The sequence below is a fragment of the Myotis yumanensis genome, unplaced genomic scaffold (genome assembly GCF_028538775.1).
Source record: "Myotis yumanensis isolate MYYU_CA2020_CCGP unplaced genomic scaffold, mMyoYum1.0.hap1 SCAF_20, whole genome shotgun sequence".
Lineage (NCBI taxonomy): Eukaryota > Metazoa > Chordata > Mammalia > Chiroptera > Vespertilionidae > Myotis > Myotis yumanensis.
In genome coordinates, this window is record NW_027223771.1 from 2,889,959 (window position 1) to 2,904,566 (window position 14,608).

Genomic DNA, 14,608 nt, shown 5'->3' on the forward strand with positions numbered 1-14,608 from the left:
TTGTTGTTGATTTCAGAGAGGAAGGGAGAGGAAGAAAGGGATAGAAACATCATTGATGAGAGAGAATCATTGATCAGCTGCCTCCTACAGGCCCCACACTGGGGATCAGCCTGCAACCCAGGCATGTGCCCTTGACTGGCATTGAACCTGGGACCTTTCAGTCCACAGGCGGATGCTCTATCCATTGAGCCAAACCGGCCAGGGCTGTGGACTTCTTGAACAGGACAGGATAAAAACATAGGTAGTTGCCCTGGCCGGTTTGGCTTAGTGGATAGAGCGTCGGGCTGCGGACTGAGGGGTCCCGGGTTCGATTCCGGTCAAGGGTACATGCCTAGGTTGCGGGCTTGTTCCCCAGTGGGGGGCGTGCGGGAGGCAGCCAATCAATGATTCCCTCTCATCATTGATGTTTCTAGCTCTCTCTTTCTCTCCCTTCCTCCCGGAAATCAATAAAAAAAATTAAAAAAAAAAAAAAACATAGGTAGAGATGCCAAGGATATATTATCAGCAAAATTTTTCCCCCCACGGGGTCAATCTCAAGCATAATCGCTGCAAATATGGAGTGGCCAACACTTCCCCTAATTTCCTTTGTTCCTTTCTTCCTGGGTTTTGCCTGGAGACATTCTCCATGCATTCAATGGAGGGTGGGGGTGGGAGGAGTGGGGGGGTGGGGGTGGGGGTGGAGCTGGTAAATCCTAAGGTTTTCATTTGTCTTGGATCCCTGGTACCTCCTCTCAGAGACCAGACAGCCCAAGGCTAACCTGAAAACCATCAGCGAAATATTTAGGTCAACTCTTTTTCACCCCAGAGAGTCTCACTCCTACCAATCTGAAGGCATGAGGTCCCCCGCTGGCAATTCTAATTACCTGTGAGATGAAAGATATTATTCCTGGTATATGTTCATCTGTGTGATGGATTAGCCCTTGCTTTGCTTTTATCAATTTTGATGATTTTCTTTTCTTTTTTTTTTTAAATGTACTTCATTGGTTTTTTTACAGAGAGGAAGGGAGAGGGATAGAGAGTTAGAAACATCAATGAGAGAGAAACATCGATCAGCTGCCTCCTGCACACCCCCTACTGGGGATGTGCCTGCAACCAAGGTACATGCCCTTGACCGGAATCGAACCTGGGACCCTTGAGTCCGCAGGCCGACGCTCTATCCACTGAGCCAAACCTGTTTGGCGAGAAACCTCTTGAGATGATCAAGATAAAGGGACCTCTTCATAGGGAATTTGTTCCGCATCCTGGGAGGCAGCAGAGTTGGGGGGCTCAGACAGCCCTGCTTCAGATCCCCTGCTGCCATTCACGCTCCCTTGGACTGGACTGGATGCAAGCACCCTGACCCTCGGTTTCCTCATCTGTCAGTTGGATCCAGCAGAGCGCCGACCTCACGCTGCTGAAATGAGCGGTGAATGAAATAGGACGGGAGATGCTGGCCAGGGGTCTGAGGAGTGCAGGTGGCTGAGGTCAAGGTTCTCCACAGAGAAGTGACCTTCGCAGACATGCCTCCCGATCACCTCCCTCCTTGGCCTCTCAAGGACCGAGGCCAGAGGTGTCTGAGCAGAGAGTCCCAGGACCCTGACCAGTGACAGGAAGTGCCCACCAGGACGCTGGATCCTGCCTGGCCACCAGAGTCTCAGAAGAAAAAATCAAAAAGAGAAAGTCCCGAAAGAAAGAAAATGAAATAGGGCAAAGAAATTTCTTCAGGCAGATTGATTATCGATAAAGAGGGTCTAGAAAAATTGTTGACTTTTTAAAAAATATATATATTTTTACTTAGAAGTCCTGTGCACAGGTCGGGGGCGTGGCCTGTGGGAATTGGCCCACTGTGGGAGTGCACTGACCACCAGGGGGCACCTCCTGCATTGAGTGTCTGCCCCCTGGTGGTCAGTTCACGTCATAGTGACTGGTCAACCGGTTCTTCTGCCTTTTGGTTGCTGGGCTTTTATTATATAGGATGGATTTCAGAGAGGAAGGGAGAAGGAGAGGGAGATAGAAACATCGATGATGAGAATCATGGATTGGCTGCCTCCTGCACGCTCTCTACTGGGGATTGAGCCCGCATCCCGGGCATGTGCCCTGATTGGGAATCGAACCATCACCTCCAGGTTTGTAGGTTGATGTTCAACCACAGGGCCATGCTGGCCGGGCCAGAATGTGCCGTTTTTGGTACCGATAATGTTGGTTTGAGTTCTCCCTTTTACCGTCTTCCCCTTGCTGACAGCTTCCGTCATTGTCATAAATATGGGTTGCTAGAGTCAATTAAATATACAAGAGGCACAGCATACATTTCAGGGGAAAGTAATGGTTGTTACACCTTAGAGCAGCTTAATGAGTACACGAATCAGCAAACCTTCGCCGTCATTTTCCCCTAATAGCCATCAAAATCTTTGTAAACCTACCGCACAACACATAACATCTTGTTCCAGGATTTGCTTAAAAAAAAAAAAAATCAATGCATACCTAAGTTATTTGTGTCAAAACTCATTTATTTTCACAATAACACGGACTGTCAAACCTGACACCCTGCTAATAACATCTAGTGTATTTCCATATTATTCAAATATTTCCTGGTATGAAATGGGGACTTTTACTCACCCTGCCCCGCTCACCGGGCGGCATGCATTAGCTCAGTTCACACTGCCAGAGTGGGGTTACCTGTGGCAACTAATTATGCCACCCTTTATGCATATTAATGAGTCTGTGAGCAGCCACTCTCCGCTCTGCAGCGAGGAAAAACAATTCCAGCCTAAATGGGAAACCGATTACAGGCCGAACAGAGAGAGCCGCAGAGCGATTTGTGATAATTTTCCATTTTTGATGTCCCTAGGTGCGTGCGTTTAATATTGCCGCTGTAACACGGCCCCACAAACTCCGTGGCTTAACACACGGATTTGGTATCTGACAGTCCCGGGGGTCAGAAGTGCCGTGCGGTCTCACCGGGCTGAGATTAAGGTGTCGGAGGAGCTGCGTCTCTTTCTAGAAGCTTCCGGGGTGAATGTTTCCCCCCCTTTTCCAGCTTGACAAGGGAGACACTCAAGCCTCTTGACTTCAGCTCAGCTCCCAGGGATAAAGGAGGCTTCAGCCATGATTGACAGCCTCTTAATTAGGAGCTTAACACATGGCTGCCACGAATAGATTTTATTTTCTATCAAGAAAACCCATGTGGACCCATTGCCTACCTTGTCCTGAGCGCTGGGCTGTTCTTTGGGACCATTATTTTATTTATTCCATCTGAGAGAGGTAATATCGATAAACTAGAGGTCTGGTGCACGAAATTCATGCATGGGGGGTGGGGTGTGTCCCTCAGCCCGGCCTGTACCCTCTCCAATCTGTGACCGCTGGCTCCTAACTGCTCGCCTGCTTGCCATCCTGATCGCCCCCTAACCATTCCCCTGCCGGCTGATCGCCCCCAACTGCCTCCCCTGACAGCCTGATCGCCCCTAACTGCTTGCTCCCCTGCCACCCTGCTCGTCCCTAACCACCTCTGCCTCGGCCCCCGCCACCGTGCCTTTGTCCAGAAGGAAGTCGGATGTCTGGAAGATGTCCGGTTGACCCGGTCTAATTAGCATATTACCCTTTTATTAGTATAGATGGATGCTACCCTTGGCCCCATTTTATAGATGAAGAAATAGAGGCCTGGAAAGGTGAAGGATTTTCCCAGTGCCTCTTGTATGTGTTGCAGCAAAATCTATGCCCGGAACGTAGCTGCCTAAAGCCACTGCTGTTACGACCAGGAGTTTGTGGGCCAGGGATCCAGACAGACAGAGTAGGGTGGCTGCTCTGCTCCTCATTGGGGGGCCTCAGCTAGTTTGGCTCAGTGATTGGAGGCAACTCATCTGGCGGTTTGATTCCTGTTGTCTGTCAGATTCCTTGGCCCTGGACCTGCATCTCACGGTCCATGAAGCAGGAACCCAGAATGCTGTGGCAGAACGCACGGGAGAACCATCAGCCAGCACTCCGAGGGAGGGAAGTTTAACCTTTATTTCGCAGCTCTCCTAGCCCAGGGGAATTCCGGACCCAAAGCCTGAATTGAACTCATGGGGAGGCTCTGGCCTCTACATCTCCTCCTGGCGGGCCCCTGAGGGTCCCTGCAGCTCTGCCCAAGTCAGCTGTGGTGGGGCCCTGGGGTTAGGCTCTGCAGCTCCGGCCTAGTCCGTCAGAGTGGGGAGGTAAGACTACAGTTTTAACCAGCTACTGAACTAGGTTGCAAGCTGCCCCTCCGACCCCTCAATTTTTCTTTTTCAAGACCACAAAGACAGGGACCCCTTTCATCCTCCTGGGAAACGCTGTTGGGCCTCAGTTCCCCTGCCAGGGACTGCACCTCCATGGACGCCGGGTACTGGAAGGAGATACGAGCAGCCGTAGGCATATAGGAGAGACTTAATTGCAGACCAAGTAGCCATTGGGAATAAGGAGCCATCAGACTAAACAGTTCTTCACAGGAGCCCCACAAAGCAGGTCAGCAACACATCTGCATACCAACTCAGACACAAGAGGCATCTTGCCAAAGAGCGATGTCAATATCTGGGTTATACAAAGGTACGCCTGACTGAGCGTCACGTACAGCAAAACTGCCATGTCCTTGCCCTTGCACATGTGTCTGGCGCGTGGGCCTTGACCATCATGCGTACTCTGATGAGCGCTCCCACACTCACCTCTCGTCGTGACCAGGCTAGCACAGTGGAGCCCAGGATGAGAGAGGCGAGGGGACTTTGCACGTGGCTTTGTCCAGAGCCTGGCCCCCTGCTCCTCCCCACCCCGCCCCTCCCTCCCTCCCTCCCCCACGACGTGGCCTCACCTACGTGGCCTGTGGCGGGCCGCAGGAGGACTTCCTCTGGAGAGGGCTTTTCTGTTCCATGACGTGGGAGGTGGGAGTGGGAGGCCTTGCCCTTGCCTTTGAGAGCGTGGGGGCGGGACTGGCTGGGCTCCACCTCCTCCCCTGAGCGCTCCTGTCATCCTACTTGAAGGCTGGAAGGCAGATGAGCAGAAACCACGTCACAGGTCACCATCGACGCTGTGGCTCATGGGAGCAGTCGGAGCCCTTCGGAAAGGGAGATAATAAAAACAAAAATGAAAGAACTTGGAAAGCAGCAAAATATCATGAGAGCCATGCTCGAGAGGAGGAACCCGACCTCCCCTAGTTGGAAAGGACTGTGGGTGCGCTGAGGCCCGAAGGGAAGAACAGATGGGGGTGACTCTCCAGGGGGAAGGGGACCGGGGTTGCAAGATGCTGGGAGCCACTGGGGGGGCGGGGGGCGCGGGGGGCTGGGACCACAGTCCAGTGCGGGGATGTGTCCATGTGGGGCCGGAGCTGGGAGCTGGGAGTGCCCGGTGCTCTCCCGGGGGCAGGGAGACCCATCTTGGGTTGGGGGCTGGCGGGACTTGGACACAGATGTGGCTCTCCTGCAGCGCCCCTCCTAGCCGCATCATCTGTTTTGCTTTCTCTGTAAATACGCCTCTCTGAACGCCGACGGGGGGACATGGGGAAATGAACCCCCCGCTCCCCCAAAAGCACACACACACACAGCACACTGACTATGGGCACGAAAGGCTTGATTTACGACCGGCCAGGCCTCGCAGCCCAGTGAAAACGATGCACTTTTTAAAAGACCGTTGGCCGAACCAACGTTTTGAAAAGGCAACAGGTGATCGCAAGGACTGTAGCTGTTTTTCCGAAAGCGTTTACCAGCCGGTGGGCAGGTGTTCTGAGAACGTTCTCGGGCGTTTTTCTCCGCGGAGGGGTAGCTGGAGGTGGGACGGCTCCACAGGGATGAGTTCCAGGTGCAGCCGGGCTGTTCGGAGAAAGTGCAGACTCTCAGCCTGCTTCTGCCGTGCGCTGTGGGCCTGGGGTGAGCTTCCCACGTCCCCCAGAAATCTTGTCCATTTCACAAGGCCCGTCCTCTGTCAGGACCTGGTGGGGGTGGGCAAGGAGGGGGGTGAAACACCCTTCGGGGCCTCCCCACCAACAGAAGCAGCCATGCCCTTGACCAAGCATGTCAAAGGCTCACACGGGCCCAATAAACAAGGTTTTCGTGTATGTGGCCGCAAAAAAGCAAAAGCTTCCATGTTCATAGAAACGTAGGTTTGTTTCCACAGAGACATGCTTAGTGCAAAGGGCTGAGATAAGTGAGTGATGGTTAACATAAACAGTTAACCATCACTCACTTATGAGCAAGGGGCCAGAACAGTTTAATAAAAATTAATATTTTTTTCTTGAACATCAACTCACCAGACACCGAGTAACGGCACAAATGAATAAGCGTCACGCAAATAAACCTATTTTTCTTGGTCTCCGAAAGCGACCTATTTCCTGTGGCGCACACCAAACAAGTCAGTCCAGGACTAATGACGTGGCCCTCGGCTGCTAAAATATTCGCTGCTGGTATCAGTGGGGAGAAATGGTGTGCCTGCGCATAAGGCGTGTAAGGGAAATGAATGCAGCTCGAAGATAGTAACCAGTCATCAGCGAACATGGTAGTGTGTTATTAATAATGATGTATAACAGGATATTGTAAAAATTAAGTGACGGAATTTTTATTAAAATGTTTCTGACATACCGTTATATTGGCTGGGCCGCAGAAATATTCCTCGTGGGCCGCATGCGGCCCGCGGGCCCTGAGTTTGACAAGCCTGCTCTGAGGGTGTGGGGCTTTCTCGTCTTGTGGCTTCTGTGAGTCTCAGAGATGCTCAGATTTCCTCTTGCTGGTGGTGGTCGCCGAGAAGCATCTGGTAGAGCTTAGGGCTCATGGTTCATGGATGTGCAGCATCTCTGGGACAGATGTTTTGTGCTCGATGCCATTATTTTTTATTCCTCTTTCCTCTTGCAGCTCTGAGCTGTCTCTCTGCGTATGCTCATATTGTAGCATAGGTTTCTACTTACTTTTATTCTTTTTTAAAAATATATTTTATTGATTTCTTACAAAGAGGAAGGGAGAAGGATAGAGAGTTAGAAACATCGATGAGAGAGAGAAACATCGATCAGCTGCCTCGCACACATCCCCCTACTGGGGATGTGCCCGCAACCAAGGTGCATGCCCTTGACTGGAATTGAACCTGGGACCCTTCAGTCCGCAGGTCGACACTCTGTCCACTGAGCCAAACTGGTTAGGGCTTGCTTTTATTTTTATGTTAATCCTCGCCTGAGGATATTTTCCCATTGATTTTTAGGGAGAGGGGGAGAGAGAGGGAAAAACAGACAGAAACATCGATGTGAGAGAAACACATCGATTGGTTGCCTCCTGCATGAGCTCCGACTAGAGCCCAGGCCAGGGAGGAGCCTGCAACCGAGGTACGTGCCCTTGACCGGAATTGAACCCGGGACCCTTTGGTCTGCAGCCGGATGCTCTATCCACTGAGCAACACCGGCCAGGGCTAGCATAGGTTTTTATCAGCTTCATGGAATTCTATGTCTACTCCCCTGGGGGGGGCCCTGCCCACCTAAGACATGGACCATAGCGGGTGCAGAAAGCTGTGCTCTCCTCTCCTTCCTCCCCCTCCTTTTGTCTCCCCCCCCACCCCACAGAAACCAATCTGGGAATTCTGATGTCTCTTTCACCCTCTTTTTACCTAAAATGTTAGACTCAGCCAGTCTCTGTGTTCATTTCAGTGGATGGAACCCCAAGCCAGGGGCCAACACATGGGAGAGAGCACTTGCAGGAGGTGGCGAATGTCTGCGCTTGATTTAGACTCAGGCTGGGCTCACACAACACCGCCTGCATGGACGTGGGGGAAAAAGCAAAAAAAAAAAAAAAAAAGAGCTTTTAAAAGAGGCTCTTTCGAAATACGCTGACATTGGGGGCCAGCGGGGCCACGGGCGTGGGGTGCGTGTCCTGGGGCTCGCATGCTCCTGGCCTTTCTGTTCAGACAAAGGCCACGGCGAGAGTCACGCGCGGCCTGGTGTTCTCCGGTCGCTCCCACGCCGCTCACCTTCTCTGAGACCCGCTTCCCTGCCCTTTCATCATTTTTATGGCTTTTCCCTGGAGCATCTCCAGGTCTTGACATTTCTCTTAAAATGAAGAGGCCACAAACTGGGTAAAGAACGCTAATGAGGAGAGGAATAATGTGGAGTCCATTAGGAGGATTAATTCCTGGCCCCTGCATAGGCGGCTAATTCATCCCAGCTTCTCCAGGCACGTCCGGGAAGCTCCCTCGTGTCCAGACCGGGGTCCTCCCTGACCCTCGGTCCTTTCTTCGCTGCACCACTCCCCGGCCCACCGTGCCCCACTCCTACCTCCGTGGTTTGGCCTTTGCTCCTGCTCAGGCTACCTTCCCCAGTGTCTCCATCTGCTTCGAGTAGAGCTCTTTTATTCTAAATCTTGCCTGGAATTGAATCTCACTGAACATCCTGCAGACTCCCTAGGACTTCAGCTCGTAAGCAAATGGACTCAAAGAAGCTGGGTGGGGGTGTGGTTGCCTCAAGACACTGTACGGCCCTAACCGGTTTGGCGCAGTGGATAGAGCGTGGGCCTGCAGAATGAAGGGTCCCGGGTTTGATTCCGGTCAAGGGCAGGTACCATGGTTGCAGGGTCCTCCCCAGGCTGGGCCCTGGTCAGGGTGCGTGCAGGAGGCAACCAGTCGATGTGTGTCTCTCACATCGATATTTCTCTCTGTCTTTCCCTCTCTCTTCCACTCTCTCTAAAAATCAATGGAAAAATATCTTCAGGTGAGGATTTAAAATAAATTTTTAAAAAGCCCTAGCTGGTGTGGTTCAGTGGATGGAGCATCGGCCTATGGACTGAAGGGTCCCAGGTTCGATTCCAGCCAAGGGCACATGCCTGGGTTGTGGGCTCGATCCCCAGTGGGGGGCGTGCAAGAGGCAGCCAATCAGTGATTCTCTCACATCACTGATGTTTCTCCCTCTCTATCCCTCTCCCTTCCTGTCTGAAATCAATAAAAAAATATTTTAAATAATTTAAAAAAAGACACAGCACAGAGGATGCTAGGAGGGTCTTGCTCTGTCCAGACTGTGTCGTCTTGGGCTGACCGAGACCTACACCAGCAGGCATGGCCTCACCCCACACCCCACACCCTTGAAATGCTCCCAGGCACCAGGACGCAGGCGTCTTCACGACCCCGTGGCTGGTACGAGGGGCCACTGTGGATCTGTAATAACCAATGGTGAAAGGCTGCCCTGGGCACCTTCTTACTCCAACACTGAATGAAAGCAGAGAGCATGGCTTTCGGCTGTGACGCAGGGAAGGCCTGTGTGCGTGTGTGCGTGCACACGTGTGGGCTGCAGCGGGATCGGGGGGTGGGGGGGCTTCCTCTAATGGTGTACAGATGGTGCTTGGAGAATGCAGGTCGTCTCAGGGGCTGGGGAGCAGTCAGGTCAGGGCTGAGCCTCGCCAGCTTGGGGCTGTTCAATACTGAGTTTGAGCTGGGACGTGGGCTCAGGGCCAGACATCTGAGTCCTCACCCCTGCCTCTGGCCTTCAGCCAGCGGTGGGCCCCTTACCGTCTTTCCATCTGTGTTTTACAAAAGGATTTTACGCGCATATCGCTAAGGTTGTCGCTAAGGTTGTCGCGAGGATCAAACAAGAGAGTGGGTGTGACAAGGCCTTCTATAGGAATAGGTTTGTACAGTAGGAGGCAAAGCTTCCATATTAGGTTCAAATTAGGTTTGGTGGCTCATAGGAGGACAAAACTCCTCCATCAAATACTTTCCACTCTTTCGAAAGCTCAGAGGTGTGTGTTCCTGGGCAGGGGTGGCAGCTCCATGAAGTTGTCTGCCTCCCAGGCTGCTTCCTCATGGCCCAGAATGGCTGCCAAGGCTCCGGCCATCACATCCTGGTACCGGTTAGCAAGACGATGGAGAAAGGAGGGACGTGCCTTTCTCATGAAAAGACTTGTTGAAAGTTGCACAAAGATTTCTCTCCTATGTAGCTGTGATCCCTCGCTCCTCCTTTTTGCTGTTATTACCATAAAAATGACAACTTTACATGTGTGTGTCCATCAATGCAGACTTATCCTTATGACTATGTAGTTATTGTTTTAAATCAGATAGGAGAAACAGAGCGTTATAAACCGAATTAAATTTACATTGTTCTTTATATTTACCTATGGACAGGTGTACCTTCTTTCACTGACTTTTGCCTTATTGTGCTTTGCAGATATTTCATCGACATCGAGGCAAGACCCTCCACCAGGCAAGACCCTACAACCTGCTGATGGCTCAGATACTGGTAAGAATTTTATAGTAACAGTTTTTAATTAGTGTATGTATATATATATTTTTTAATGCTGTTGCAGACATAATAGACTATGGTGGAGTGTAAACATACCTTTTATGTACACTGGGAGACCAAAAAATGCGTGACTTACTTTATTGTGATATTTGCTTTATGGTGATGGTTTGGACCCAAAGCCAAAATATCTCTGAGGTATGTCTATAGTTACCTTTCCTGATATACTTTATTTTTTTAATCCGGAGATAAAGAATTATTTCCTAATGTCCTTTCATTTCAGTCTGAAGGATACCTTATAGAGCAAGTCTAGCAACAAATTCAGGTTTTGCTGGTGTGGAAATGTCTTAATTTCTCTTCATTGTTGAAGGATAATTTTGTTGGCTATAGAATTCTTGGTCAGCATTTTTTTTTCCTGTTGGCCCTTGGAATATGTCATCCAATGTCTTCTGGCCTCCACGGCTTCTGATGAGAAATCAGCTGTTAGTCTTCTGGCCACTGAAGTCTCTACGTGGTTTGCTTGGTGGTCAGCTGAGGGGGCAGATTTCCTCTAGTGCCTGAAGCCAGTAAATCTCTAAGAAGGTTTAAATACAAAATAGCCTTTTAAGTAGAGTCTTCCCCCCCCCCCAAAAAAAAAAAAGCACCAGACAGGCCAGGGACCAACAGTTCCTGGAAAAGGAGGCTTTGGCGTAGCTCCCCCTGGTGGCTCCTAGGCTTCCCTGGGAAGGTGGGTTGTCACTTCTCAAGGCCATTGCAGAACTGGAGAGTGAGCCATGGCACTAATGCAAGTGAAAAACCACCACGCTCACTGCTCTTGGCTGTTTTTTTTTTTTAAAATACATGCTTTGCCAGTGGCTGGGAGCCTTGGATGAATTTCTGGAGTTTTGAAAACAGTTGATTGACACTGTCGGTTTTTGTCAACGTTCTCATTCCTTCTATGGAAAAGAGAATTTTTGGAAGTCTTTACTGCCGACTTTACTCATCATTTTTTTAAAAAAATTAGTCATCAAAACAGTAGTCACGATGAGTTGCCAAAAGAACATAGTTCTGGCGTGTGACTTTTTGGGTCCACTTGCTGACTGTGGCCTTTGGCAAGTTACTCAATATCTTTGTATCTCAGCATTCACTTACGAATGGGGCATATTGATAATACTCGCTTCATCGGTGGGTCGTGACCATATAAGACAGTGATGGCGAACCTATGACACGCGTGTCAGAGGTGACACGCGAACTCAGTTTTTTGGTTGATTTTTCTTTGTTAAATGGCATTTAAATATATAAAATAAATATAAAAAATATACGTCTTTGTTTTACTATGGTTGCAAAGATCAAAACATTTCTATATGTGACACAGCACCAGAGTTAAGTTAGGGTTTTTCAAAATGCTGACACGCCGAGCTCAAAAGGTTCGCCACTGATATAAAATGAATTAAGGTGTGAGGATGCTTAGCACGGAATAAGGATTTGGTGCATCTTAGCTGTTACTACCGTCCCTTTGGACTCTCACCACATTCCTGAGCGGTTAGTAGGGCAACTTCTAAAGTGATGTTGAGAGAAATATTTACTGAAGTCACGGAGGTGCAGAGTGGTTGATTCAGCCAACCTTGCAGGATTAGAGATAATTAATGTAAGACTTTGAGCTCGTGCCGATTAGGTGCTCATTAAATGGGAAGTACTCCTACTAATTATGGCTCTGGTATCTTCTCCACAATGGTGCACAGTCCATAGCTTCCTTGAAGATTTCATTTCATTTTTTTAAATAAGAATACTAGAGGCCTGGTGCACGGATTCGTGCACGGGTGGGGTCCGGCCGGCCAGCCCCAATGGGGACCGATTGGGCCAGGCCAGTGGGGAAGAGGGGACGCGAGAGGTTGGTCCCCGATCAGGGTTTGAGGGGAGCCGATCGGGCCGGTTGGCTGCCGCAGTGCATGTCATAGCGACCAGTCTTCCCGGTCATTCATTGTTCTGATCACTTGGCTTTTATATATATAGATGTGTGTTTGGATTCAGAGGTATCTTGTAGCCGGCCTGTGAGTTCTGGTAAAACTTCTCTGTGTCTGATACCTGGGTTTTGGCAGAACTCAAAGACTCAGAGCAAGGGTCGGCCTCGATGGGCCTCCAGGTTGTGGCTACATGGCCAGCAAGGTTAGCTTGATGTGAGTCCTCAGCACCTTCTGGAAAGTACCGTCACTTCTGAAGACCTTTCGGGGGAGGAGGGGCAAGGGAAAGGTCTCTCAAAGCACAGGGAACGGGCGAAAGCGGCCATCGCGAGCGGCTGACCGTGGAACGGGTGGCCTGCATCGATGCCCGCTGTGCATCACGGCCGATTCGGTTGCCAGTGTATAATGCTTCCCAAGTTTATTTTACAAGTTTCCTTTCTTCCTGGCGTTGCTGTAAGTCTTGCCGTAAAATGGCTGTCGTGAGCAGAATGGCCAGGAAGTGAAACGGGGGAGTTTCAAGGACCCGCCGATTGTCGTGGGGAAGAAAGGGGGCTGAGGGTGCCAGCGAGAAGATAAAGCAAAGGAGGGAGGTGAGGGGCCCAATGCCTCCGCTGTCCTAGAGTTTGTCCTGGAGTCAGTTTTAATAGCGAGAAAAGAGAGCACTTCCTGGCTGGCGCCACCAGGTGGCGCCGTTGAAAACATGTCTCAGAAGGCCCCTTTGGAGAATTAGAAATTAGCAAATCTGTTGGGTTTAGAGGCAGAAACAATACTCGCTTACTTGTGGATGGAGAGTACACGCGAGCTTATTATGTTATCCCCTGTACGGTGTGTGTGTGTGTGTGTGTGTGTGTGTGTGTGTGTGTATGTGTTGCAGTTTTAGACAACGAAAGAACCTTTTTCTAAAGAGATACAACTTCAGTCCTAACCGGTTTGGCTCAGTGGATAGAGCGTCGGCCTGTGGACTCAAGGGTCCCAGGTTCGATTCCGGTCAAGGGCATGTACCTTGGCTTCGGGCACATCCCCAGTAGGGGGCGTGCAGGAGGCGGCTGATCGATGTTTCTTGCTCATCGATGTTTCTGGCTCTCTATCCCCCTCCCTTCCTCTCTGTAAAAATCAATTATATATATACATATATGTATATATATAAAAGAGATACAACTTCGACGTGGCCGGATTTTGTCAGGGGCAAGTTTGAACTAAGCGATTTAGGGATACATTGATCTAGCTTCTGATTAATATGAATACGTTTTGTGTTTTCTCTTTTCTTAACCTCAGACTATATAAGCCTATACTTTCAATTGTCTTATCATCCCCACCAAGAGGTGGGCGGGGGGGGGGGGGGGGGAGGACGACTAAGGGGTCCCATTTCACGATTATGAAATTTTAACTCTGATACACACGGTATCTCTTTATATACTATCAGGTATTACATATTCTGAACAGCCACCTCCTCCATGCACATCATGATCCTTTTAAAATATATTTTTTTATTGATTTCCGAGAGGAAGGGAAAGGGAGAAAGAGATAGAAACATCAACGATGAGAGAATCATGGATTGGCTGCCTCCTGCACGCCGCCTACTGGGGACCAGCCCGCAACCCAGGCATGTGCCCTGACTGGGAATTGAACCGTGACCTCCTGGTTCAGAGCTTGACGCTCAACCACTGAGCCACACCAGCTGGGCATATCGTGATACTTTTCATAAATATTTACCTAAATTAGGAAAAAAGCTAAATACCGAGAAAGGCGTTTGGAGGAGGAAATCCCTTGTGTGGGTTTTCTGCTCGCCTGGCCGCAGGTGCCAGTGGCACAGGGGGGCGGGGAGGGGGGGCGGGGGGGGCATGGCAACCTGCAGGGCTGGCAGGCAGTCTCCCCACTTTTCAGGTGCAGCCTGTTCTCTGGTCCCTGATTCCAGGGCTCTACCTGACACTGCTGTGACCAGTGCCCTGAGCCAGGGTTTCTGTGCTTCCGTTTTTCCAGAATGATCTCAGACCTTGAGGAGTCAGAGAGTGGCAGTGGCTGTGTGGGGTTGGGTGGGGCCCTGGGGTCCAAAGCCCCTTCCTTTCAGGACCAGAGAGAACGTCCAGGCGTCTGCCTCCCCCTCCCAGCTGGGGTGCCTGTCCTGCTGTCCAAGGTCCCAGGATTCTGCTGGGCCAGCCCGACCCCTCCATCCGACCTCTGTCTCCACGGTGACTCGCTCTCCTTCTCTTTATCCTTGTCATTCAGCCTCCTTAAACATTCCTTTTTGGAGAATCTCTTACCCTCTGAGGCAGCATGGAGGGACCTGGAGGGTATCACGCTAAGTGAAATAGGTCAGTCAGAGAAAGACAAGTATCCCATGATCGCACTCATATGTGGAATCCAATGAACAAAGTAAACTGATGAATGGAGTGGATCCAGAGACATGGAAGCATGGAACAGAGTGCGGAATCTCAGAGGGAAGGCGAGGGAGGGTGGTGGCTGGGAGGTGATCAAACAAAGACCTTGT

The 14,608-nt window shown here is 50.4% G+C and overlaps 1 long non-coding RNA gene across 1 annotated transcript in view; it reads left to right on the forward strand.

The window, feature by feature from the left end:
- The window catches only part of LOC138998445 (uncharacterized), a 269,512-nt gene that overhangs the window by 96,102 nt on the left and 158,802 nt on the right, over window positions 1–14,608 (forward strand). Inside the window, exon 2 of the long non-coding RNA XR_011469165.1 lies at window positions 10,109–10,180. This is a non-coding gene — a long non-coding RNA (uncharacterized lncRNA). The remainder of the gene's footprint in view (window positions 1–10,108; window positions 10,181–14,608) is intronic.